This window comes from Cervus canadensis, chromosome 26 (assembly GCF_019320065.1).
Source record: "Cervus canadensis isolate Bull #8, Minnesota chromosome 26, ASM1932006v1, whole genome shotgun sequence".
Lineage (NCBI taxonomy): Eukaryota > Metazoa > Chordata > Mammalia > Artiodactyla > Cervidae > Cervus > Cervus canadensis.
Window position 1 is genome coordinate 25938421 of NC_057411.1, and position 27851 is coordinate 25966271.

The 27851-nt window shown below is 37.9% G+C and overlaps 1 long non-coding RNA gene across 1 annotated transcript; it reads right to left on the bottom strand.

Moving 5' to 3' along the window:
• Positions 1–10029: 10029 nt before the first annotated feature.
• On the bottom strand, positions 10030–27064 carry LOC122428429. The gene is made up of 3 exons (XR_006265712.1): positions 26930–27064; positions 13059–13154; positions 10030–10557 (listed from the first exon to the last, which is right to left on the bottom strand). It is a non-coding gene; the product is annotated as an uncharacterized LOC122428429 (long non-coding RNA).
• Between the last annotated feature and the right edge of the window lie 787 nt (positions 27065–27851).

A 27851-nucleotide genomic window follows, 5' to 3' on the forward strand; every position in this document is an offset into this window, starting at 1 on the left:
ACTACTCACTCCCAGTCTTTTGTAATGCCATTTTCTAAACTCCTTTCTGAGTATAGTCTCAAATTTGTATAATACTAAAATCATGAGAACTCTCTCTTTAATCAACAACCACAGCAAAATCTATTGTGATATACATTTGATTAACTTGTAAAATGTTGAAGAAAAGTATTTCATGTGAGAAATTTTTATTACATTTTATCATGTTTATAAAAATAAATCACAAAAGAAATCATGGAAGCATCTTATATGAGTATTTGTCATATCCAAAGTCCAAAGCTGCAATTAAAATGCTCTGAAGATTTCATGTGTTTATTTAAATGTGGCCTGTTCTGTGTCAAATACTAGATGAAATATAAACACGTTCTTGTTTTTAAAAACTAAAAAAAAAAAAAGAAAGGGCTTCCCTGGTGGCTGAGACGGTAAAGAATCCACCTGCAGTTGCAGAGACCTGGGTTTGAGTGGAGCTTATCTCTTCATGGTGAATTTGTTAGGTGATGAATTATGGTATTGAGAATAATCATAGTTGTACTTATCTCCAGGCTTTTGAATTATGCTCTGGTCATGCTTATGAGACATTTTGTGGGTTGGAAGATTATTCCTTTCTCACCTGCCCAGACATGATATGTTACACAAGAACTCCAAGTAAAAGTCTGACCATACAGCGCAGCCCCCAGGGGAAGTCAGAGGACTTGGGAGGACAAGCAGGCATCCTCAAATGCAAAGCCTGTCTGTCCAGACCTCTGTCCCCACCGAAAGCAAGCCTTCAGCCACCAGAAAAGCTAAGAAAGCAGTAAATCTAGCTTGAGCCAAGAGATAAAAGTCACGGTTGAGTAATATTGTGAGACAGACAGAATGTGAAAGCCTGGGAAAGAGAGACTGGGAAGTCAGACTTTCTGGGGTAAGTGGCAGCATAGTCAGTGCTCGATCCAGAAGTACTCAAGAAAACAAAGCCTGAATTTATTGAGTAAAATGACTTGGGAGAAAATACATTTCAAGAATTGCAAACTCTAACTTGTTAAATTAACATCAGCTAAAGTAAACAGGGGCCTTTATTTCGAAATGCACTTGTCTTCTAACTCTAAATGATTAGAAATTTGAAATTCTTTGGGAGGTAAAGCCCTTGCAAAAGGGAAAACAAGGGGTCAACAAAAAGTTTAGACAGAAAGTCTCATGGGAAGTTCTAAATTATTTTTTATTAAAAAAAAATCTGGAGCATTAAAACAAAATCATGTTTTTGGGGTACGAATTAGACTTCTAAGAATATATCCTAAAAATTAGTCTTACATAACTGTATTAGAAACTTTAAACACAAAGATATCAATGTAAGATTTTTATGATAAAAATGAAGGTACCATAAAATTTTTAAAACATGGAAGTTGTTAAATAAATGATTTTCTTCATGGAAAATGAAGAGGTCATCATGCTCAAACAATTTAAAATATCTTAAATTGTGCATTATGATACATGAAGTGAAAAATGTGAAAACTTTGCATTGGCAAAGTATTCACTATGTACACAAAAGTTTCAAAATACAGACTGACTATCTCTTAGCAGTGCAATTATGTGACATTTATTTCTCAATTATTTTTCAAATATTCTAAGGAACATAGAAAGTGGTCTAACATCACACATAAAAACTCAAGGTGTGCATTTGGCTGTCTAGCCTGTCATTTTTACTAGCTTTATGATCTCATATACACTACCAGGCCTTGTTATTTTGGGCCTCAGTTTCATCATCTGTGAAAATGGGATAATAATACCTAATTCATAGAGCTGTTAAAAGATTAAATGAAATAAAGTAAAGCAATAGACAATCCTGACACACAGTTACCATTTTAATAAATTTTAACCATTTATTACTTGTTTTTATTGTTTTTCTTGTTTTTATTTTTTATTTATTACATTTTAAAAAAAGGAAAATGTGCATATGCACACACACACACACACACACACACATCTAAGTTTTAAAACTTGAAAATAAACATAGCTGCCCATTCTAAAAGACAGTTGAGTATTGTTAAAAACCCAGTTTGATCACAGTTTATTTTGCCTACTTAGTTTACTTTGAGAAGGACATAGCAAGGAAACAGACAAAGAATAGGCTGGTCAGGTCACCAGTGCAAGTCCTGCCAAAGAAAAGCATGCCTCTCCCCCACGGCTTCATTCAGCCCTATTCCTCGTGGATCATGTTTTTCCAGTTCTTTCCTGATGGCTCAGTGCTTTGGGATGAATTGAGATTATTAATAATGTCTTATGAACATGACATAACACACCTAGAAATATAGATTTTCCTACAAACTGTTGGATGTGGAGATATAATGTTCAAATGCTTTTTTCCCACTCATGGAGGATTACAGACTCCATCTTCTTTACCTGTAAAAAGAGAGGAAGTGTCAGAAAAATGTACTGAGTTTACTTTGTATGTATTTTCCAGTTCTCTGTAAGTTACAATAGTTCTCTATCTCAAGTGTCAGTCTTTGCTTCAAAAAGGATCAAAGGGTGGATTGAAAGAGCCAATCCCAGACTTCCCAGTGGTTCAGTGGTTAAGACTCCATCTGCCAACGCAGTGGACATAGTTTTGATCCCCAGTCCAGGAAGACCCCACATGCTGCAGAGTAACTAAACCCACAAGCTGCAACTACTGAGCCTTCACGCTGCAATTACTGAAGCCCATGAACCCAGAGCTTCCCTATGCTCCATAACGAGAGAAACCACAGCCACGAGAAGCCAGTGCTCCACAGTAGAGTGTTGCCCCTGCTCATCGCATCTAGAGAAAGCTGGTAGGCAGCAACGAAGACCCAGCATGGCCAAAAACAAATACAGTAAATAAATAATGCTTAAAGAAAGCCAATCCCTCAGAGAGCAGAACTGCTGGAGAACTAAGCAGTTTAATCCCAATTCTCCATTAGTGATCTCTATCCATGGGACTGCGTAGTTTAGTAAAAAAGTATAGACTGAATTTTCAATCTAGATTTACTGCAGCTAAAATTGGGAAAATTATTTAATTTCAGAATGTTGAATTTTCCATTTATAAATCAGGATCTATAACAGATACTTCAAAGAGTTATTAAAAGGATTAACAATTAATATTTGGAATAAGATATATGGTATGTAGTAGGCATTCATTGAATGATAGCTGCTTCCATACAGGAACTAAACACAAGGAAGTGTGGAATTTCCATAATGATAACAAGTGCAAATAATTACTAACATTTAACATGTACAAAGAATTATTTTGAACACTCTTCCTATAAAAGTCCTCTGCAGTTAGTCCTCATAACAGCCTTTAGAGTTGGATAATATTATCAATTTACCCAATATTTATTTATATAATATTAACTTTTCTCTTTTTAGACAGTGAGCATGAAATGCACTTTGAAGCTCCTTGCAACTCTATTAACATCTATATTATAAAGTATATCTCTTGCCCTAGGTTATGAACTCTTCAATGACAAAAACTAGATCTTTGCATTCTCAGTTTTTTCCTGATTTATAGTATTCCAAACTTAAGCTATTTGCCTTTGAGGTTGGGAACTAAGCACTAAGTATTGTGTTCAGCACAGAAATTAATTTCATTTAAGATTTTAGGAGCTCCAAAGGAATGAATGGGCTTCCCTGATAGCTCAGTTGTTAAAGAATCCTCCTGCAATGCAGGAGACCTGGATTCCATCCCTGGATTGGGAAGAACCCCTGGAGAAAGGAAAGGCTACCCACTCCAGTATTCTTGGGCTTCACTCCTGGCTCAGCTGGTAGAGAATCCGCCTGCAATGCAGGAGACTTGGGTTCCATCCCTGGGTTTCTCCAGGGAAGAATCCCTGGAGAAAGGAAAGGCTACCCACTCCAGTATCCTGGCTCAGAGAATTCCATGGACTATACAGTTGCAAAGAGTCAGACACAGACTGAACGACTTTCACTTTCACAAAGGAATGGACTAATTACATCTTTGTCATTCACAATACATATTTGCACATTTAAGGATCAGAATTTTACAGTAATTGTCAAGATCATTCATCAGTTTGTGTTGAGTAACAGCTCAATAGAGATGTTATCCAGGGTGGAGTGCTGTATGTTGCTGCTTTTAAGATCTGTTGCCAATTCAGTGTTTTCATCACCTTCTGCTGGGCTCACCAATTCAACCACAATATAGTCCATTCATTTCATCTGGTGATACTCTTTGCTCAAGGCCTGTGTCCACATAATTAATGGAACCATGTGTGTGAAAATTTGGACCAGTCTTTAGACCATAGAAATAACTGGGGATCAGGTCCCAATCTACAGAGTCTGGTTAAGTGGCCACAAACATGGCTGGAGTCAGATACACTGGGATTTGCTCATCAGGGAACTGCAAGCAATCAATAGACTGCACACTAGCAAAAAGTCCTTATATTGATGTATAATTTTTTTCTGCATGAGGACATCAAAGAAAATGAATCCAAAAGAATGTTTACAGTCATTATAATAAATCTGTTTGAAATCTACGAATCTCCTTCAGAACAGTGTTTCATGAAATTGAATTCAGTGAATTGCCTGCAGACATTTCAGGGAAGAGTCAGGGATTAAATGACTTTTGCACAATAAATTTATTTTCTTGATGATATGAGCGCTTTTAAAATAGGGCATTTACATAATTTTAAGGCAGTCATATGTAAGTGGTTTGTGGCCTAGAGTATTTCACCTCCTGAGTAATCTTTTTATCAGCTTATGGAAATCCTACGGTTGTTCAGGAATGTGTTTTTATATTCCAATAGGGACATGGAGGAGTTTGAAAAGCCCATAATTTCCTTTATAATTTTACTCACCAGTAAACAAGATGATACTTATTAAAAGATGCAACTACCTATACTAATGGTTGCCATTTCCTTGGAAATTAGCATGCAGTTTTTTTTAAAAGAGCAATATTGATTTGCGGGACCTGTTATTGTTTTTTCTCTTTCTTCCTGTGGAGTTGTTTCAAGAGTCTTACATAACTTTGAAATAAATGTTAGTCAAATATTGATTACAACACTATAATAGAAATGTTGAGGACACAGTGAGTGAGATGATACAAAATATCTATTATATTTATTTATATCTATAATATAAAATATCTATGTCATGTCAGAATGCTTCAAAATTAATGCATCACCCTCCTGAAAATTTCAGAAGAAGCTATGTAGGCAGCAGTATTGCAAATTCTAGAGCATCAATTCCACCTTCTAAAGTGAATTCTCAGAGATTAGTGAATTAGTGAATGCTCAGAAATTAGACAGTGCTGAACATGTGAGCAAAAGATTATGATTTATAGGACATAACTGGAGGCAAGTCAAGTTGACTGGTAAGGTTATGAGTATATTAACAAAGACAATATCATATTGAATATAAGCACCCATCTCCTGGCAATCTAAAAATACAAGTTCAGAATGCCCTGGTGGTACAGTGGATAAGAACCCACCTGCCAATGCAGGGGACCCAGGTTCAATCTCTGGTCTGGGAGGATTCCACATGCTGCAGAGCAATTAGGTCCATGCACCACAACTGCTGAAGCCCACGCACCTACAGCCGGTGCTCTGAAACAAGAGAAGCCACCCCATGGAAGAGTCAGTACACTGCAATCAAGAGGAATCCCTGCTCACGGCAACTAGAGCAAAGCCCTCACAGCACTGAAGACCCAGCTCAGCCAAAAATACAATACATTTTAAAATATGTTAAAAAGAAAAAAAAAGGTTCGACTATTAGTAAATAGTGATGGACAGGGAAGCCTGATGTGCTGCAGTCCGTGGGGTCACAAAGTGTCAGACATGACTGAGCGACTGAATTGAACTGATTAGTAAATAAGGAGAAGGAAAAAGGAAAATACCACGGGAAAGTCAAAGGTAGATTGATGACCGACTCTGGAAGGAGAGATGTGTGCATCTACTTTGTGAAGAAAAGTATGGTGTAAGGTATCAGCCAGGCAGAAGTTTAAAGAGAGGTCATATATCATGCAAAAACTTATTTTGGAAGAATATTCATCACTGCTTCTCAATCATGTAATAATTCTTTCCTGTTAAGTAAATGAACAAAAGAACTTGCATGAAATCTCTGCGTGATCTATTCTATTGTTTTACTGATTACCATTCATAGGCGGCTGTAGAGCTAATCAGACATTCTCAGTCTTGACAGGTAAATAATCATAAAGAAGGGTATAATCCTTTCTTTCTTTTCAACTGAGTAGCTTAAAAATTATTATAAACTATTTTAGAAGTTAAGAATGGTGTAAAAATAATCCAGTAAATGGTTGTTCCGCTTTAGGAAATAAAAAATTATACTACAGTTGAAGTCCCTGTAGATGCTCCTTGAATGCATCTCTAGGAGTTGCCCCTATTTTGAATTTGATGATGAAATGTGCAGAATCACCTGGAAGTTCTTTCTGTTGGGCAACCATGATGACCTATAAAGTCAGTAAGTAAGTGAAAGTCTTTCAGTCGTGTCCAATCCTTTGTAACCCCATGGACTATAGAGTCCATGGAATTCTCCAGGCTAGAATACAAAATAGGTAGCCTTTCCCTTCTCCAGGGGATCTTCCCAACCCAGGGATTGAACCCAGGTCTCCCACAATGCAGGTGGATTCTTTACCAGCTGAGCCACAAGGGAAACCCAAGAATACTGTCCCTTCTCCAGCATATCTTCCTGACCCAGGAATCGAACCAGGGTTTCCTGCATTGCAAGTGGATTCTTTACTAACTGAGCTATCAGGGACGCCCTGATGACCTACAGAAAGTGAAGTCGCTCAGTTGTGTCCAACTCTTTGCGACCCTGTGAACTGTAGCCCGGCAGGCTCCTCTGTCCATGGGATTCTCCAGGCAAGAATACTGGAATGGGTTGCCATTTCCTTCGCCAGGGGATCTTCCCAACCCAGGGATTGAACCCGGGTATCCTGCATTGCAGGCAGACGCTTTACCCTCTGAGCCACCAGGGAGAGCTACTCTAATAGTCAGTGCTTTGGATCTGGCTATTGGCAGTAGAAATTTTCAAAGTAAAAAATGTTCAAAGAGAATTAGGATAATGAGCTTTGACTTATTCAAAGTGAAAATTTGCTAGTGTTCTGATAAAACAGAGAATAGCAACTCAAAATAACAGAGAATAGCCACTCAAAAATAATTTAGTTCAAATCGCTAGATGCTTCTTTGAGATCAAGCCAGTCTCCATCCCATTCTCCTAATCTTGTTTACAACCCTATTATTCCAGTTACTCCCCAAAGGAAGAAAACGTCTTAGGTTGAGAGCTGGGAGGCGTGTACCTCTATTGTTTTTTATATCACATACCCCTCAGTGTTCCTCTGATTTCGGTCACTGCAGTGGGGAAGAGCTCCAGACAGTAATCCCAGCAGCACCTTGCACTGGGAACTTCCCACATCAAGAGGGGCATCTTTCTGCATTCCACTTTCACAGCTTTCACTAAGGTAGTAGGCATGTGCCTGACTAGCGTGCAGAAACAGCTGGCCTGGAGTCGGGGTGTGGGCGAGCGGGGGTGAGGAAGGGAGGATGAATGCCCCTGGGCCCCTGGGAGCCATCCTCAACCACTGGCTGGATGAGGAGGACTGATGGTTATCTACTCCAGACTCCAGACCTTTCAAGGAGAATATTCTCAATTCCCCCAACATTGTCTGCTTCCTGGAAGCTCCAGGGAAATGGTTACTGTTGTCCACAGCAGCAACTCAATGAGACATGCTTGCTTACACTGACTTTACACACTTCCCTGTTCCATGTCTCTGTTTCTTTTCTCTAATGTCCTGCATCTCTTCACAGATGAACTACCAGGACCCAAAGCCTTGTTTAGATTCTGATCTTAGGAAAGCAAAATCTATGGCAATTCTTTTAAAAAGAGAGAGAGAAAAAAAATTTTTTTTAATTATTTTGTCTACAAAAAGAATTCATTTGAATCAGTTCTAATGAGATGGATGAAACTGGAGCCCATTATACAGAGTGAAGTAAGCCAGAAAGATAAAGAACATTACAGCATACTAACACATATATATGGAATTTAGAAAGATGGTAATGATAACCCTATATGCAAAACAGAAAAAGAGACACAGAAGTACAGAACAGACTTTTGAACTCTGTAGGAGAAGGTGAGGGTGGGATGTTTTGAAAGAACAGCATGTATACTATCTATGGTGAAACAGATCACCAGCCCAGGTGGAATGCTTGAGACAAGTGCTCGGGCCTGGTGCACTGGGAAGACCCAGAGGAATCAGGTGGAGAGGGAGGTGGGAGGGGGGATCGGGATGGAGAATATGTGTAACTCTATGGCTGATTCATATCAATGTATGACAAAACCCACTGAAATGTTGTGAAATAATTAGCCTCCAACTAATAAAAAAAAAAAATACATCTCTTTCATCCACATGTACACACTGTTATACTTACAATGGATAACCAACAAGGACCTACTGTGTAGCACATGGAACTCTGCCCAGTGTTATGTGGCAGCCTGGATGGGAAGCGAGTTTGGGGCAGAATGAATACATGTACAGTTCAGCTGCTCTTCTCTGCACTTGAAACTATCACAACATTGCAAATTGACTATACTCCAATATTAAATAAAAAGTTTTAAAAATACGTAAATAAAGAAAAGAAACACTCTGGGAGTTCCATAGACTGTTTACTATTTATCTTTTCATAACCCAGTTGTCCACATCAAAGTTCCTTGGTTTGCATTCCTTTGGTCTTATATTGTTTTCTCTTTTTGGACACAACCATCAGCATCCTGCATCCTGGTTTGGTTGCAGGATGGTGACAATGCAACCCCTGATGCTCTGCCCCTCACCTCCCCTTAGGGTTATGTGGCAATGAACAAATTTGTGTGTGTGCATGCTCAGTCACTCAACAGTGTCTGACTCTTTTGTCAGACACCATGGACTATAGCCCACCAGTCCCCTCTGTCCATGGGATTTCCCAGGCAAAAATATAGGAGTGGGTTGCCATTTCTTACTCCAGGGGATCTTCTTGATCTAGGGATCGAACCCACGTCTCCCATATCTCCTGCATTGGCAGATGGATTCTCTTGCATCTTCTGCATCGGTAGGCAGATTGTTTACCACTGAGCCACCTGGGAAGCCAAACAAAATGAGTCACCATATTTCTGGGATATGCTTTACGCTTACTCAAGAGGTTACAGCTCTTGTATATTTTTCCCAAGTGGCCTGATCTCAGTCCCTATGGTTAGTTGTGTTTGTTGGCAATGAATCTAAAGATCTAAGTGTGGTCTGCCTTTAGAAAATACTGGACTATGAGTCAGAGACCCTTGGTTTCTTTTTATGATTCTACTTATTACGTTGAGTAACCTCCTACCCTCTCTGGGCAGTTTTTCCATCTGTAATGGAGCCACCCAACTATATGCCAGACTAAGAGTGACAGAGTTAGTTCTAGGAGCCTTTTAGAAGCTTAAACTAGAATTAAGCTAATTCCATTGCACCGTCCTGTGTTTAAAATCAGAAGTATTTCTGTGAGTTGTGTTATTTTGATGTGGTTGGAAATATGCTTTGACTACAATAGAAGTTAAGAGTGATGTTTCATCCTTCTGTTTAATAGTTGAATTCTGATGCAGGGTGATTAAATTATTTATAACTGAGAGAAACAAAATCATTTAAAATATTGAATGACATATTAGTTTTTTACATCATTTTCTAAACTTCATCCTGGCCAAGTCCATATCATACTCCGTTCTAATAGCAAGGTTTCATTCCTTTGCATAAATCCATGGGTCAATCTACAGGACACTTCTGGGAAGTGGAGCTTGGCATTTAAGAGTATTCTGTTAGAACATACACACAAACCTCTCCCACACTAAAACTCTGTGTGTGTGAAAATATAGGTAGGGGAAGGGAGGAGATGAGTGGAAGCAAGGAATTGTATGTGATGGAAAAGCTCCTTTCTTTCATTTTACTTTCAGCAGAGGAGTGTATGTGTGGAGGGTGGGGAGACATGGGTTCCATCCCTGGTGGCTGGGGGAGGAGTGGGTGGGGAGAGCCCCTAGAGAAGGAAATGGCAACCCACTCCAGGATTTTTGCCTGGAGAATCCCATGGACAGAGGAGCCTGGTGGGCTACAGTCCATGGGGTCACAAGAGTCAGACATGACTTAATGATTGAGCACATTTTTCTAACAGAGATGGCTTATAGTTTTGCAACTTCTCTTTAATGTTCATTGGTAAAAGCTATGGCCCATTCATTTATCTTATCATCAAGCACTGTAACCAGATCAATGACTATTTTATCTGCAACACTGAAGTAGGAGTGGATATGGAGGAGGAGTGGAAGTAATTTTTATTTGGAAGGAGAGACAGGAGGCTCTAGAGAGCAGGCTCTGGTTTGCCAGAGAGCACTGATAAAGCTGTAGGTGCCAAGATGCAAGAACAAGGGAGAAGCAAAGAAGCTTGGGAATGAAGGTGGGATGGTACCAAAAACAAAAACTGCTTAACAATCATGACTTTGCAATTTTCCCTGATGAACTCATAGTGTATGTCTATGTTAGCACAAAGATGACAAAATTCCTCCCATCAGCTCATCCCAGTTTTCCCAGTAGAGTCTGGTCCCCGCCTAGAAAAAAAGAGAAAAAGGTTAATTTAAAAAGCTGTAAAAAACGAAAACTCTCTATATTACTACATACCCAAACACATACATGAATGTTTGAACACATCCCCCCTCCATACTTAATTACCAGTATATTAAAAATATTAGGATTCACATCCTAAAATATTGATCCTTTACAATTATCATACAGTACATGAAAAAATGATTCTTGTGACACATACCTCTCAGTTTCCGAACATCTCCCTACTGTCTAGTTTGAGAGGCTATTTCAGGCTTATCTCATACTTTCCCTTCGGTTGCTCTCAAGCCTTCGTTAAAGTGCTCCGCAACTACCCCCTTATAATTCAGTGTGTGAGTATTGTTGGTGATGACATGGGATAGAGGAGGTGTCCACCATCCTCCCCTTCGCTGACACTTGCTCAAAGCAGCAGCTGCCTATCACCAAGGGTCACAATCCAGAATTCCAGACACCAATAGTGCCTGCATACATTTCTTTAGGACTCCATTATATTCCAGATTCCATTGGTTTTTGTAAATGATTTATTAAATGGATTTAAAAATAAACATATTCATATCCTCTTAGTATTGTGTAGTCTCTTACATCCTGGATCATATCCTTTCATATTTGAATCTCCAGATTTCAGTATAGCTTTCACCACTTGGTAGATTCTTAATAAATATTTGATCAGAGGAAGGAAGGTCCATCTTATCAATATTATTAACAATTCAGATAGAAATATTAAATGCTATATTATGCATAAGGCCTATAGCCAATGTCTGGCAAATAGAAGGTACACCATGAGAGTAACCAAAGTAAAAGTTGAGCTATTTCTGTAATCTGATGGTTCTGGCACATAAACAGCAGAAAATAATTATTTTGGTTTACTGCATTCTCAACATTCCCTTTGACAACATAACAAACAAGTAAAAGAAATTATGAAAACGTGCATTTGATGCTATTCTTGTTCAGCCTCAAATTTTGGACAGTTTTAAGAAAGCTATTTTAAAGGACAATGGTAAATTGAGTTTTCTGATCAAATCGTTGTAAAGTAAGTGATTGTCCAGAAAGCATGTGTAAGTACTAAGTTGAAACCAGAAAAACAACAGATGAATCCTAAGTAGAAAGTACAAAATCTGAAAATTATGGTTACCATGTTTACAATAAATCTATAACTGCCTGAACACTGCTGCAGTTTTATGTAAACCAAGAGAATCTATAAATAAATTAATGCCTAGACTAGTTTCAGAAAATAGTTACACTTCTAGCTGTAAGAATGAGTCAAAGTTTAGTATTATAATTGACTTTGATGGGAAACAGAGGGACAGGTCAGTGAAGAAGCACATAGATTTAATAGTAGTGATAAGGTTCTAGCTTTGCTGCTCACAGTGTGCATTCATGAGCCTTTTTGTTATGCTTTTCATAATGCTTTATATTTTTCATCTTTTGTAAATATTTCTTTTTATTAATTGTTGCACAATAAAATAGCATATAGTCAACATTTTGGAAACTATTAATCTAGCATATCAAGCTCTTGGCTACCTCATATGTTAAATGGGGATAATACTTATAAAATTATCATTTCAATTAGATGAAATATGCAACAGAATGCTTGGTATATGTGTGCAACATATATAACCATTTATGCTAATCTTTGTTCCAACTGTAAAATTGGTCTTTGAAAGTGCACTTTAGTTTTGGTAAGTTTCAAAAGATTATGTTTGAATATTGCATTTGAGTTCATCTTGAAATGTTTTAGGTGTACATTTTTGATGAAAGTGACCATGTCTTAACTGAACAGCTTTCTCTAAAGTGTAGAGAGAATATGAAACATGTGTCCTCCATCTAGTATTGCAAATGCTGTTTAATGTCTTTGTCTTGATGACTGCCTGCAAGCACTAGCCATAAAGCAACTAAGAATAGAATTTTAACAACCCACATAAAACATTTAGTTGGAAATCCTGGGCATATGGTGAGTCACATTTAATTATTAATTGTTATTTATCTATACTACAACTAGACTGTCTAAATTACTTTCTTACAGGATGCAGGAAAAAACTTCTGTACATTAGTAAGTTCAACAGTTTCATTTTATTTCTGCTTATTTTCCTGAGACAAAAATCAAATATATAATAGAGCATGCACATCAACTCTTTTTCAATTATTCTGAAAAGCCTATAAGCTCACTCAAGAAAATATAGTTTTCTGTATTTTTATCTAAAGTGTATACTCAGACCACCTTGCTAAATTCCGGGCTACACACTCCCTAGCAATGCTGGGCTAACTATACTGCTGACCCCATCTTGCTCTGCAAAACCAAACCAACCAACATGGAAGATGGTGCACTGTTTAGAGCTGGGTTTTAAAGCTGAATTCAGAATCAGTTGAGAAATACTACTGGAGATGTGTTTGGATCTTTCCACTGAAGATTAAATTAATTCTTTCCTTTATCCCATGGTATCACAAGTGAAAGCAGTGATGGTAACCAGAAGTACTATTATGTCCTTACCATGTTTCAGGCAGGGCTTCCCTGGTGGCTCAGAAAATAGAGAATCTGCTTGCACTTCAGGAGATCTGGTTTCAATCCCTGGGTCAGGAAGCTCCCCTGGAGAAGGAAATGACAACCCATTCCAGTATTCTTGCCTGGAGAATTCCATGCACAGAGGAGCCGGGTGGGCCATAGTTCATGGGGTCGCAAAGAGTTGGACATGACTGACTGACTAACATTTTCACTTTTTCTTTCATATTCCAGGCAAAATGTTCAGCACTGTATAAGCACATGTGACCGACTTCAAATCTCCTAAAAACCTCCAAGAGGAAAGTTTGATTATCTTGAAGTGACTTATTCAAGCTATGAATTAACACTATTCTAACACAATAGTGTCTAACACTATTGAATTAACTAGAATACCAAACTTTTGATTCTTATCTATAACTTTTGAGGGTGATGGATATTTCTAACCTCTATACCACAGTAACCAGTGAACCAGTGAAGTTGCTCAGTCGTGTCCAAGTCTTTGTGATCCCATGGACTGTAACCTACCAGGCTCCTTCATCCATGGAATTTTCCTGGCAAGAGTACTAGAGTGGGTAGCTATTTCCTTCTCCAGGGATCAAACCTAGGTCTCCCGCATTGCAGGCAGACGCTTTACTGTCTGAACCGCCAGGGAAGCCCAAGGTAGTTCTTAAATGGTCACTGTATTAATTATTTTATTATTTATTTATCTACCAATTGCAATCAATTGCCAAGCATTTCTCCTAGAATTACATTATCTAGTCTGGAAAGCATTTTTCACTGTCTTGAAGGAAGTCTTTGAGGCTCCATCTTAAGATCTCAAGGAAATAAGAGGAAGAAATAATGAATTAGTCATGATCTTATAAAACCTTTAATCTGTGATTTTCCTGACAGGATCTTACATGATTTATAATTTATAGCTTTTCTCTGTGTTTCAGGTAGAAGAAAATAAAGAGGAAAGTGTTCTGAAACTGCTTTGCAAGTATTTTGGGTAAAAACCAAAAAATAAATAATTGCTAACTAACCAACTTATAAAAGAGGGAAAAAGTAAAGATTAGAGATTTTTCTCATCCAAGCAGGCTAGGACACGCACTATTTGAAGTGTTCAATGTCAAGTGTAATTCATTAACCACTTCTATTGAGACTAGCCTTGAAGAAAAATATATAGACAAATTTAACAGCCTTTTTGCCCATTTCAAACATATGAGACTTGCTTTTCTATCTTCTTCCAACCTGTGGACAATTGATTATTAAGTAAACCACCTACACTTTCAATTATTATTATTACCATAAATTTTTGCAGTAGTAAATTCTTACTGTTTGATTCATTTTCCATGAATACAGATCCCTGAAGGGATATGGATTTGGGGCCACCTTGTGACGGATTTAGAAAAGTCCTGGAGGCTGAACCCTGGGGTCAGAAATTTTATTTCAATTACTAAATTGCTACCTTTCAACAAATATATTTTGCAAAAGGGTTCCATATGGCAATGGCCGATTTTTACTAATGAAAGAATGATTACCAGTGTTACACTAAGTTGACTTGTTTTTATGTCCCAGCCACTGACATAAACATCTATATATTAATATAGTAAATCATTTTATGCTCACAAAAATCCTGTGAAGTAAATGCCATCATATCGCCATTTTACAGATGAGGCAGCCGATGTTTCGCAGGAATAAATAATTTGTCTAAGTTCCTGCAGAGAGCAAGTGAGATCTTAGGAAGCCTCAAAATATTCTGGTTGAAGATATGAAAAAAAAGCTGTTCTGTGTGAAAGTGAAAAATGACACGAAGTAAATCAATGTATCACCGTTTAGGAATGTTTTAAAGCTTCAAATTGTATGTTATTAGCATATTTTGGATTGGGGACTCTGTATATAAATGCACAAAATAACGGAAAAAGGCAATAATCCTGGAAGAGAACCTAAGAACTGATAATATTATGAACAAACTCAACAGTAGAGAAATTACAAAGCATAAATAATGACATACCTGGTACTTATGCCCCTATGATCTATTTTTGACCTTTCAGTCATGCTAAAAGATAATTTGTGTGTGTGTATGTGTGTGTGTGAAACTAAGGAGCACATATTTTTCAAGCTAAAATTAGTGCTAAATACTCTTGAATTTTATTTAGTGTGCTGGAATTTTCACTGAATTATGCGTCCTATATTTTTCTTTCAGGGATCACAGACAACATCCTCGGAAGCAGAAACGCTACTTTCTCCCTATATTGTTTGAATTTCCTATTTCCAGTGTTGGCGTAGACATGGGGTTCCATGGCCTGATCCCCACTTCATGGAAGAACTTTGCTGTCTGGGGGCAGGGAGCTGCTTTGACCAAGGTCATGGCCTTCCTGGGTCAGCCTGCGTTCAGTGATTCAGTGAGAGTACAAAGGTGGGTCATCTCAGCTCCAGGTGGGGTGACATTATTTGCTCTGGGGCTTGTTCTCCGGGCTAAGTCTATATAGGGCTTGCAGAACAGTTTAACTGTTTTCTTCTGTCCAGTTCTGCTCCCTCCCCCTTTTTTCTTAGGTTTTGATCCTTAATGTATGTCTTAGACTCCAAAATCATCTTGGAATTTGCCTCCTGTTTTTTTTAAATTGTGATAAAGAGCACATGCCATCAACTTTACACCCTTGACCACGCTTAAGCGTATAGTGCAGTAATGTTAGCTACGTGCACTTTGTTGTTCAATAGATATAGAGAACTTTTTCATAAATACCTGATTCCTGAAAAGTCAATCTGTGACCACACTTTCTCTAATGATCTAAATCTTTCCAGGATGTTTTGAAGTGAAGTTCTTCTTTCTTGGTAATATCCTAAACAGGTCTGCAATATGAAATTGTGAGACTGAAGGATGGCAGAACCCACAGAATGCAGAGTGTCTGCAATGATCACATCCCTTTTTAAAATGGGGTCTGTGAATGCTTCCCATGCACCTTGAAGATTATGTTTTTCCTTTTTCTAGCCTGCATAGGAAGTGGATAAAAATTGGAATACTTTCTCCTTGGAAGTTTTAAGAAGACAGCAAAAGGTAATTTTTTTTTTATTGAGAGGCTAAAACAACGTGGCAGGTATCTAACAAAGTTTTTGACTCAAAGTTTTCAGTCCTGAGCATCCTATTTGGGATTTTAGAGTTAATTGTGTTTACTCAAAGTTGTTGTCACATCAAAACTTTGTACTTCGGTAAGTCTACCTACAAAATGGGGAGGTTAGCCTATTGTAGTGGTTTTCAGTCCTGTTGCAGTAATTTAAAAAGGGCTAAGAATTTTTTTGCTACTCCTTCCATTGAGAGGCAGAATCTAATTACCCTCCTCTGAATCTGAGTTGACATCAGTGACTTCCTTGACAAATAGGATGTGAAACAAGTGATAGGGCATAACTTTTGAGCTAGCTCTTGCAGCTTCACCTTAATCCATAGAACCACTCTTCTTGGGAGTCTCTGAGCAGACTAGTGTTTTCCTCAGGACTTGAGAGGTAGGGTTAGAGGGACAGATGACAAAGGGGAATGAGGAAACTTTTGAGGGTGACGGATATTTTAATTACCAAGATGAATGTTTTTGGTGATGGAACAATCTGGTGATGATTTCGTAAACATGTATATGTATACCAAAGACCATAAAATTGTTCATTTTAAATGCATACAGTTTTTGTAGGAAAAGTATGCTTCATTAAAGTTGCAGAGAGAGATGGAAATTGGTTATCTCAAAGAATTTCCTCAGGTGCCAGAAAGTCTGGCCCAGAGGACTCATAGCTGGGAAAAAATGTCAACTGAATTTCACAATAGAATGAAGCTGGCAAAGGCAACATAGCTATTCCTCACTGGATAGGAATACCACAGATTGCTTCATCGATCCCCTGAACTCCTAAAAAAACTGATTGCTCTAACGAAAGTATTTGTTTCTGGTGCAGCATCTGAAAAGAGAGGCACCCGCTTCTTCTGCTACCACCCATTGCCAGAGCTCTTCCGGGTGAGTTTCAGCACAGATCATCTTCTTAGGTACTAAATCCTACTGGGAGTACTCAGATTAGCCCAGAAGCATCTATTAAAGTTCATTAAAAATCTTTTTGAGGAGGAAAATGTGGTTTTCTTCTTCCTTTCAACTGGTTTTGGTACCTAGCATTACCATCTCATAATCTCACTATGAAACCAGGGCTTCACAACAAGCTAAACAGTTCATATCAAGGCTTGGCAAATAAATACTTAACAGCCAACCTTTGCTGACCAATAAAAGTACAGAAACCCACTGTCAGTCAAGTTTTTCCTGGGACTCTTTTTCACTAGGACAACTCAAAATGTATATATGATGAGATTTCAAAGTAATTGTGTTGGTCAACTTTTCTTTAATAGAGGTTCTTATACCCTTGGTCTCTACCAAAAATAATTATCCAAAATTGTTTAATAGACTTCAGTTATTCAACATTACCATTACTTGCTTCCCTTTCATAAACCCAGTATACTTTTCATCTACAGAGTATACCTCAACCCCAACACAAATCTTTTCCTCTAGTATATCCTTCTATTTGCTGATTACTTGAGCTTCTCCTAAATAAAAGCTTTTTAGATCCAACTCATGGGATTTTCTATAATGACATGCAGGAGAGAAAAGAAGTATATTTTATTTTTCCCCCATCTCTCCCTTCTATTGAGATATTAGCATGCTGTGGCAGTAATATACCTGTACTTTAAAGAGAGTTAAAATAGTCTTGTCAATGTACCTTCTTCCTACTATAAATTTTAGATCTGTATGACCAGAGTCACTAGATCTCTTTCTTTAATTCTATAGATTATTCAAGGAATTTTATCTTCTCAATAATACACCTTGCTTTGGGGACCTCAAAAGTTATAACATGTACATTATCACACAGTTGCAAATTCTAGCTTTTAGATTCAGGGTAATACCATCTTTTTAAAAGTACTTTAAAAGTAGGCATTCATAGATGCCAACTTTTTACCACCTTAGACAGTTCCCATGAAGCTCAGTACCCCTCATTCTCTGTCAAATATATCTTGTCTATGTATCCAGATGGTCTGTTGCTGGTAGAAAGTAATTTAGAAAGCTACTTAATCATCTGCAAAGTGGTTATATGAATTTACATTTTTCTTTGGGCAATGTGTGTGTTCGCCTTTTTCCATATACTAATGCTCAGAGTTGTTTGATACATTGTTTCTTAGTACCTCATTGTAGTTTAATTTGCATTTTTGTTAGGCAGAAAGCATTAGCATCTTCTCACTTAAATTTGTTCTCCCACATTTTGTAATAGATTGCGTTTTCTTCTTGCTTTAATTAATTGAATAAGCTGAAAACTTATTGTGGAAAAATGAAATTTTATCATGTTTTAAACTGATGTTGGTGACACATTTCAGATGCACCTAAATTATCTCTGACTTTACTAGGTCTTAATAGGATTAATTTTCAATCTGCTCTACCTTTATTCAGAGTTTTCACTCTTTCTCCTAACTATTGCACCAGACTACTCTCATCAACTCTAATGTGCCTGTAAGTCTGTAGACATACAAGAATACCTAAATTTTTATCCAGCCTTGAGCCTCCTAGCTATGTAACCACAAGCATATCACTTAACTTCTCTGTGCCTTGGTTCCTTCATCTGTTAAATCTTAAAACGACACTACCTATTTTGAGTTATTATGAGGATTGCATATACGCAGACAAGGTATAGAACAATGATAATTAGACAAATGTACACAACACACAATGAGCATTCCAACTTCCACTCATTCTCTTGCTTGTTTGCCTTATGTTTTCATCAGTTTATTGACAGATTCAAAGGTGGCTTAAAATAATATTAATACAGCTTTGAAAATTACCTTTAGGAGTCAATCTAGCTACCTGTTCCATTTGATGGAAACAGAAGTCTTTAGATTTATGTTTCAAGCCCATAGTTGTGTGCCTTATTTCCTCACAGTATGACTTTATTTGCTCTTATAACCCTTGAAAAAAGTTCATTCCTCGTCAGGATATGGAAAGCGTTTATGAAGAAAAGCATTTTGGCTTCTGAAAGCCATTATTAAAATAGATATTCCTCTTATTGCCTACTGCCAACTCACTTGTCAAGCCAGTCTTTTATCTGGGAGAAAATGGATAATAATCAGACTGTCTCATAATGCCAATAATCACTCCAGTTGGACAGTATGCTTTGGATGCACTGTAGATTCAAAATTAAGAAAAACTGGACCTAAGGAAGAAAAAGCCACCTGTTTGAAGCCTGGTTGTTAGCAGAAGTCACATGGTTAAATTTTCAAACCTCAGTTAACTATAGATGTAATTTCACAAAGCTGTCTTGAAACAAACAACAGCAAGAATCAGCAAAGGTGAAAACAAACTCTTCAAGTGCTATGTATCCAAGATAATTGACACAATCAATACCCTGGCTAATTCAAACCTTATAATATCTACATTATGCCTTATGATCTGTAAAACATGTTATAATTTAGTCTGAGTATCCTGAAGATAGAATGATAACAGCATAGCAGTTGGAACTAAACATCCTGACTAGATCCAACCAGGATATCTTTCATTTGACCATCTACCTGGCTTTCTTATCCTGTTGCTACTTAGATAAATTCTACAAGCTATTAAAGCTCTTTGAGCCTCAATTTTCTCATTAATAGAGATTTCATCCACTTTATGGAATTATTGTGGACAGTTAATAAGATCAAACCAGTCAATCCTAAAGGATATCAACCCTGAATATTCATTGGAAGGACTGAAGCTGAAGCTCCAATACTTTGGCCACCTGATTCGAACAGCTGATTGACTGAAAAAGACCATGAAGCTGAAAAAGATTGAGGGCAAGAGGAGAAGGGGGTGACAGAGGAAAAGATGATTGGATGGTACCACTGACTCAATGGACATGAGTTTGTGATGAGCAAACTCAGAGAAATAATGAAGGACAGTGAAGCCTGGCATGCTGCAGTTCATGGGGTAGTAGAGAATCAGACATGATTTGGTGACTGAAAAGCAACAATATGGCACAAACTAGATACACAATAAAAGCTAGTAAATTTATGCCCAGGATCATATAATCAGAGGGTTTTTTTCCTTCATATGTGCAAATTTCATTTCCTTGGCTGACTGATAATCTCATCATCAATTCTATTTCCTCTCCCCTTCTGCTGAAAGCCTAAGAAGTGTAGTGCCTTGGAAAGGGTAGTCATTGGTTGACGGATAGTCTGAAGTCAGCCTTGGGAACAAGTATCTAAACTCTAAGGATTTTTCCAAATAACTCCTTATGGGGACTTAAGACAAACTTCCCAAACTAAGAGATTCAAGTGTATAAATCCTCTGCGGAACTAGCTATACATTTTGAAAATAAAAGAATAACAGTTTCCAAAAGAGATTTTAGATTTTCTAAGTCAAAATGTGATTCATAAAATAAACAAAAACTTTCTAAAAATTTTACATTTACAAGGAAAAAAAGGGAGGAAAGAAAAGAGAAGGAAAGAGGGGAGAGGGGAAAAAAGAAAAGAAGGAAGTAGAGAGAATGGAGTAAAAAGGTATATTACCAACTACCAAAATGGTGGGAATAAAGGAAACTTTTGGGGAGCATATGAATAAACATATTTTTTAAAGTTTAATAAATAAAATAGCAATGACAAAAACATTTATTTGAATAAAATAATGACAATCTATCAGTTCAGTTCAGTTCAGTCACTCAGTCATGTTCAACTCTTCACGACCCCATGGACAACAGCATGCCAGACCTCCCTGTCCATCACCAATCCCTGGAGTTTACTCAAACTCATGTCCATTGAGTCAGTGATGCCATCCAACCATCTCATCCTCTGTCGTCCCCTTCTCCTCCTGTCCTCAATCTTTCCTAGCATCACCGTCTTTTCAAATGAATCAGCTCTTCACATCAGGTGGCCAAAGTATTAGAGTTTCAGCTTCAACATCAGTCCTTCCAATGAACACCCAGCACTGATCTTCTTTAGATGGACTGGTTGGATCTCCTTGCAGTCCAAAGGACTCTCAAGAGTCTTCTCCAACACCACAGTTCAAAAGCATCAATTCTTCGGTGCTCAGCTTTCTTTACAGTTCAACTCTCACATCCATACATGACTACTGGAAAAGCCATAGCCTTGACTAGGCAGACCTTTGTTGGCAAAGTAATGTCTCTACTTTTTAATATGCTGTCTAGGTTGGTCATAACTTTCCTTCCAAGGAGTAAGCAACCTTTAATTTATGGCTGCAATTACCATCTGCAGTGATTTTGGAGCCCCCAAAATAAAGTCAGCCACTGTTTCCACTGTTTCCCCATCTATCCGTCATAAAGTAATAGGACCAGATGCCATGATCTTGGTTTTCTGAATGTTAAGCTTTAAGCCAACTTTTTCACTCTCCTCTTTCACTTTCATCAAGAGGCTCTTTAGTTCTTCTTCTCTTTCTGCCATAAGGGTGGTGTCATCTGCATATCTGAGATCATTGATATTTCTCCTGCCAATCTTGATCTTGTGCTTGATCTTGTGCTTCATCCAGTCCAGCATTTCTCATGATGCACTCTGCATATAAGTTAAATATGCAAGGTGACAATATACAGTCTTGATGTACTTCGTTCCTGATTTGGGACCACTCTGTCCTTCCATATCCTGTTCTAACTGTTGCTTCCTGAACTGCATACAAATTTCTCAAGAGGCAGGTCTAGGGGTCTTATATTCACATCTCTTTCAGAATTTTCCACAGTTTATTGTGATCCACACAGTCAAAGGCTTTGGCATAGTCAATAAAGCAGAAATAGATGCTTTTCTGGAACTCTCTTGCTTTTTTGATGATTGAATGGATGTTGGCAATTTGATCTCTGGTTCCTCTGCCTTTTATAAATCCAGCTTGAACATCTGAAAGTTCGAGGTTCACATATGGCTGAAGCCTGGCTTGGAGAATTTTGAGCATTACTTTACCAGCGTGTGAGATGAGTGCAATTGTGTGGTAGTTTAAGCATTCTTTGGCATTGCCTTTCTTTGGGATTGGAATGAAAACTGACCTTTTCCAGTTCTGTGGTCATTGCTGACTTTTCCAAATTTGCTGGCATATTGAGTGCAGCACTTTCACAGCATCATCTTTTAGGATTTGAAATAGCTCAATTGGATTTCCTTCACCTCCACTAACTTTGTTCCTAGTGATCCTTCCTAAGGTCCACTTGACTTCACATTCCAGGATGTCTGGCTCTAGATGTGTGATCACACCATCATGATTATCTGGGTCGTGAAGATCTTTTTTGTATAGTTCTGTGTATACTTGCCACCTCTTCTTAATTTCTTCTGCTTCTATTAGGTCCATACCATCTCTGTCCTTTATTGAGCCCATCTCTGCATGAAAATTTCCCTTGGTATCTCTAATTTTCTTGAAAAGATCTCTAGTCTTTCCCAGTCTATTGTTTTCTCCTATTTCTTTGCATTGATCACTGTGGAAGGCTTTCTTATCTCTCCTTGAGATTCTTTGGAACTCTGCGTTCAAATGGGTATCTCTTTCCTTTCCTCCTTTGCTTTTTGCTTCTCGTCTTCTCATAGCTATTTATTTGTAAGGCCTTCTCAGGCAGTCATTTTGCTTTTTTGCATTTTTTTTTTTCTTGGGGATGGTCTTGATCCTGGTCTACTGTACAATGACAACCTATGGTACAAAGTAAATCATTCTGACCAATAAACAATGACACTGAACATAATCAGGTAAATTCTTGCTATTTTGTTGTTCAATATAATGAAATTATAGCAATTTTGTCCTAACACAAGTCTCACGGTTCAAGCATAATGAGTAAACATGAAAGCAATATAAGCAGGGTGCTGCCAGCAGAGAAAAGATGAGAGTGGCAGCATCAAGTGCTCTCTAATGGAACATCATTAAGAATCTAAAATAAATACAAATGTTTTGCTAGACCAGAGCTCAATCCCTGCATCGGAAAGATCCCCTGGAGAAGGGAATGGCAACCCATTTCAGTGTTCTTGTCTGGAGAATCTCATGGAGAGAGGAGCCTGGCAGGCTATAGTCCATGGGATCTCACAGAGTCAGAGACGACTGAAGTGACTTAGCACGCACAGGCCATTATATTATTCTCTTAATATTTTTGCTTTATAATTGGGTTAACATTTGGTTAATCTATCTATGTTCATATGTTTTATTATATTTGAACTAGATTACAGTTGAAAATATTATTTTATTTGACTATTTAAAAAGTTATAGGAATTTTACATGTCCTTAAATTCTCTTGGTGATAGGAAATGCCGTAACTTTACCCACTTTAGAAATTAAGAAGAAAACTAAACACAATGGTTAGTTTCCAGCCTTGCATAGCATTCAAAGCTACTGTCTCAGAGTGGTTGTCCCAAAAGCTATCACTCAGTTGTGAATTCAAGTTTCAGTAGTTTATTTTGGAAGTGATCCCAGTGAACAAAGTGGGTGAAGTGGAGACAATAGTGAATTAAAAAAGGCAATCAATGAAGTTTAGTTTATAGTTATGGGTTAATTGGAGCTTCACTGCCTGCGTGTGTGCTAAATCGCTTCAGTCCGACTCTTTGTGACCCCATGAACTGCAACCCACCTGACTCCTCTGTCCATGGGATTTTCTAGGCAAGAAGTGGGTTGCCGTGCCCTCTTCCAGAGGATCTTCTCAACCCAGGAATTGAACCTGCGTCTCCTGCGTCTTCTGCACTGGCAGGCAGATTTTTTACCACTGAGCCACCTGGGAAGCCCAGAGCTTCACTGGAAACCAAATAAAACATGTTTTGGACTTATCCACCTGAGGGGCAAGGGAGTTGAACTATTTACATGCTACTCTGGTGAGTCATTAAAGGCTGCTTCCAGAGCCATTAATTTCCCAGTATTTCCAGTCTTCAGTTCTGCTGGTGTAGTGGATTGGTGGCCAGAGAGCCCTGAAAGACTAAATACAGTAAGGATAGGGTTGTATGGGTGCCAATCCAACAGAATTGGCTAGAACTGTGATTTTATTTAGTTGGAGTTAGCACATCTACTGAGAAGTTGTTGGATATAATGGAAAAATTATCCTTTTTATCATTTATTTTTCTCATCCTTCAAAGCAGTTGATAACATTGAATTAGGTAAAAGCAAAGGAACTTTTTCGTTGTCCTTTTTTTTTTTGAGAAATTAATAGTATTAAGTTTACTGTTTTACTCTACATTTTCAGTAATTAAAAAAGCAAAATTGCTTTTGCTGTTTTTTCCTTTCACTGAAGAGGCATAAATGAAAGTAACCATTTAAGCAGCAGCAACAGAAAAGGTGATGGGTTGGAGTTAGTAAGATTCCATCAGGTAATTGAGGAGCTGAGTTTTCTGAGTTTTCCTTAGTAGTTCCATGATAAATGAAAATTTTAATTGTGAAAAATCAAACCAACTCTTCTCAAAACGATCTGTACAACTACTGTCTGCACCCACTTTTTCTAAAGTCTCAGTGGAGGTCTCTTTGTGAATGAGCTAAAAAAAAAAAAGATTGGGGGAAGCTTTATTCACCTGTTTTTAGGTATTCTTTTGCCATTGAAAAATCATGGTCCTTTGAGTTCAGTGGTTAACTGAAATGGTGCCAACAGGATTTCTTCACAATTTTCCAGTAGCCATGGCAGCACTTCACTTACGTTGCCAAAGGCCACTGGACCCAGCAATCACAGTAAAGGGGTTTCCCGGGTAATTTGGATGCAGATTGCTAAAGTTAACCAGGACAAACCTAGAGTTGCTTCAATCACTGTTAATCAGTTGTTCACGTTCCACTCTTGTGACCCCATGGACTGTAGCCTGCCAGGCTCCTCTGTCCATGGGGACTTCCAGGCAAGAATACTGAAGTGAATTGCCATTTGCTTCTCCAGAAGATCTTCCCAACTCAGGGATTGAACCCGTGTCTTCAGCAAGTCTCCTGCATTGCAGGTGGATTCTTTACAGCTGAGTAACCAGGGAAGCCATAATCATTCCCACTTCAAACTTATTATTTCAGAAACTCTGTCCTGCTTCTCCAATTACTTTAACTCTAAAGGATGGAGGTTAACCAGATCCCCAGACAGTGATTTAGAATCTGTTTATATCAAGTAAGTGAAACTACTGCTCTAGGATTCAGAAGCTAGGGAACACGAGCCAAAACTAAACAGACATCTGCACCACATTAAGTTTCATAAAGACAGAGATATTTCTTATTTTTGTTTACCACTGAACACCCAGAACCTCATTATTTTTCACTGGCAGATGCAAAATAACTCAGCACTTTTAAAAGCAATTACATGATTTCTAAACTTTTACTGTGTGATCTCTTCTGAACCATTCTTCATTATTTGACACATTTTGAACGGAAAGGAATGGAACATGCTATCATCCATTGGCACTGAGGCAGTGCACTCAGACTTGGCACAATGAAAGCAGTGAAAACAATACAGGAATAGGCACTGGTTTCACTAAAAGGCACAACTCTGCTGCATACTCTTTAAACTCTAACATGATGAGTTAAGGACCACACACACACACACACAAAAGTTTTAATTTTAAGGAGAAGATTACTGCAAACAAGACTACTTTTTGGCCAGGCTTTGACTTCCATTTGCTTTCTTTCAGGGAGGCCTGGCGTGCTGCAGTTCATGGGGTTGCAAAGAGCCGGACACAACTGAGCAACTGAACTGAACTGAAAATGTTTTTGCTGATTACTTTCAGTAACTTTCTATGTGAAGACTAATATTTATAGTTTTTAAAATTAATGTTGAACCTCCCTATGACATTTTTTCTTCCACCTGATTTTGCAGAATCCTCTGTGAAACCATAATGGTATTTGCAAGAGGCCAGCTATAACAGCATCGGTAAAGAAACCATCTTTAGAAAGAATTAATAGAAACTTATGTCTATTTCACAGAGATGTGTTTTAAAAACAATTCTTTAATGCTAATGAAAGATGAAAGAAAAAATTCAAGTGCAGAAACCATATGTTGAAAACAAGATGTTACCTGTTGTAGAACAGATTCTCAGGAGGGTCTAGGATCCCTCATGGGGTCTTCAAAACAGAGAAGAAATGATTATTGTCTGAATCTTCATCAACAGAATGATAATTAAAACATATGGGTTACCTAGTTCAGTGTTAATGAACAATATTTATAAACTGTGGATCCCAGGAATATAATATAAATTGTAACTGGGTTTGGGTATATATGTATTTATATATAGTAACAGTAGTAGCACTGTTAGTCCTCAGTTGTGTCCAACTCTTTGCGATGCTATGGACTGTAGCCCACCAGGCTCCTCTGTCCACGGGCTTCTCCAGGCAAGAATACTGGAGTAGGTTGCCATTCCTTTCTCCAGAGGATCTTCCTGACCCAGGGATTGAACCCAGGTACTCTGCATTGCAGGCAGATTCTTCACCATCTGAGCTATAGGAAAGTTCCATACATTGGTCTATAAAATTCAACTCATATCCAGATATGTAAATAAATGTGTTATAAAACAAGATCTGACTTTTAGCAACCAAATGTTTATACCAATCCAAATATCACAACTTCCTTAGAGGAATAGAGATAGAGCCTAAATAATTCAAACTCTGATTCAATCAAAGCTGACTTATGCATGAGGCAAAACAGGTGCAGTGCCTAGGGGACCACAATAATTTTAGGGGCCTGTGAAAATATTTCAATTTCTTTTAAAATCAAAAGAAAACATAAATCTTTAGAGCCAAAGAAACTGGTAGTAAAGGTAAAGTTGTCCAAGGACTATGGAAGTTATTTTGCATCCCTGTTCACATTAAATGAAATTTGTTTTGTTTCGAAAATAAACGTTTGTTCTTAAAGCATTTTGTTCTTAAAGCCTTACTTTCTGAGGATCATAATTAGATAAAAGAAAACTCTAGTAATCAGAAGTATGTACCTACCTTAGCACGATGCTACAGGGAGCATGAAACTGCCAAGAAAGCAAAAGAGCAATGGTCAGCGTGGAAGTCATGTTTACCCTGGATTCTCTCTTTCCAGGTTTCTGCAGCCCCAGACACTGTTTGCTTGACTGCCTCTGAGGACTTGTGTTGGCCGGGGTGTTCCTGAGGCTTTTTATATTATTGCAACACTAAAGGTACGTGGGTTCTCATCCTGTACTACATTACTGGAAATTACACAAAATCCAGTCTGTCCCCCTGCACTTTGAAACTAACTCTGAGAGAGGCAAACACTGGTAGGCCTCCACAAATTTTCAACATGCTTAAAGTTTAACTGATTTGGTATAAGAACTGTTTTGTTTAATGTCCAGGTCTTCCTCTTTTAGGGCTGCTATAGCAAAAATACCATATAAGCTTGTGGCTTAAACAAGAATCACTTACTTCTCAGAGTTCTGGAGACAAAGAATTCCAGGAGCAAGGAGCCAGCAGATTAGGTGTCTGGTGAGAACCCATTTCCTGGTTATAAGCAACCTTCTTCTCACTGTGTCTTCCTAAGGCAGGAGGGGTGATGGAGGTATCTAGGATCTCTTTTATAAGAATTCTACAGGCATACCTCATTTTATTGTGCTTTGCTTATTTGCAGACATTGCATTTTTTTTAATAAATTGAAATTTTGTGGCAACCCTACATCAAGCAATTCTATTGGTATCATTTTTCCAATAGCATTTGCTTGATTTGCATCTCTGTATCATATTTTGGTAATATTTCCAACTTTTTCATTATTATTCAATTGCTTTAAAAATTTTATTTTGTACTGGGGTATAGCCAGTTAACAATATTGTGATCATTTTAGGTGAACAGCGGAAGGGACTCAGTCATACATATACATCTGTCCATCCTCCCGCAAGCTCCTTTCCCATCCAGG